The sequence below is a fragment of the Lactuca serriola genome, chromosome 4 (genome assembly GCF_051521515.1).
Source record: "Lactuca serriola cultivar US96UC23 chromosome 4, Lser_US96UC23_V15, whole genome shotgun sequence".
NCBI classification, from domain to species: domain Eukaryota; kingdom Viridiplantae; phylum Streptophyta; class Magnoliopsida; order Asterales; family Asteraceae; genus Lactuca; species Lactuca serriola.
This window is the reverse complement of record NC_136411.1, coordinates 192,137,221-192,138,325: the sequence shown is the minus strand read 5'-3', so window position 1 is coordinate 192,138,325 and position 1,105 is coordinate 192,137,221. Positions and strand designations below refer to the sequence as shown.

The following is a 1,105-nucleotide window of genomic DNA, read 5'->3' as shown; positions in this document are numbered from 1 at the left end:
ATTATTGGACAGTCCTTTAGAGGTGTCCTATCTCGCCGCATTGGTGACATATCTGACTTGTACTAGCATTGGTGGTGGCAGTGAGGTGTTTAGTAAGAGTTACGTGGACACGGGTGCCCTCCTCGTTCATCCACTTCGAAAATTTCCTTTTATGGGGTCCGGTTTTACCACCACCTTTGTGTGCAGGGTTGGTCTTGATGCCAGGGACTTGAGAAATGGGTCGTGCTGGTGCTGACGGGGTAGGAGTTGCCACTTGTTGTTGTTGCATGGAAAGTATTTAGGATCGTTGGCGCTCCTTTCGAGCTAGGCGATTTCGTTTCCTCCTCTCGGTTTTACAACTTTCTACGTCCTTGACTGTTGCCCTTTGTTGGCTTCCTGGATCGATACATCGATCGGAATTTTCAATTCCTTCGCCAGCCGTGATTGCATTGCCAGCGTTGAGGTTTGCAAGGACAGCTGTCACGGCAGCTGTTACCGTAGCTTGGAATGTAGCGGCGTCGATATGAAGGATAGGGGCTTCATTGTTCGACTGACTATTTTCGGATGACGACATGATTCTGTAACATGGGAAGAAAATGAATTTGTGAGTGATTATGGTTGAACCTAGATGTATTTAGATCTTACATGTAAAGAGTAGAAATAATTTCTTGAGAGTTTGACCTACATCCCTATGATGTAGTCCTAGTAAAGAATAGAAGTAGTTCACATAATTGTCTCAAGACGTTTAACGTTCAAACATGGGGGTTTCAACACGAGGACTTCCCAGGGGGTCACCCATCCTAGTACTACTCTCGCCTAAGCACGCTTAACTGCGGAGTTCTGATGGGATCTGGTGCATTAGTGCTGGTATGATCGCACCCCTGAAAGAGAATTGGGAATGATCCCTGAGCTAAATTACCCTAGTCCAATAACCTGACTAGAGTGGGTTTTAGATAGACTCCAATGATAGTATGATGAAAGTATTTGAACAAAGAGTGACACAGAATTTAGCCGACTGACAATATCATTGACGTTTAAGATGTAACCGGCTTGGGAAAATTGACCTTGTAGAGGGTCTTACATCACATCCGGAGTAGGAAAAATTTGGACGCCTTAAGTCCTAACT

The 1,105-nt window shown here is 44.9% G+C and overlaps 1 non-coding gene across 1 annotated transcript; it reads right to left on the bottom strand.

The window, feature by feature from the left end:
- Window positions 1–741: 741 nt before the first annotated feature.
- Window positions 742–860, bottom strand: LOC145103316 (5S ribosomal RNA). Its single transcript, XR_013706418.1, has one exon. It is a non-coding gene; the product is annotated as a 5S ribosomal RNA (ribosomal RNA).
- Window positions 861–1,105: the final 245 nt, after the last annotated feature.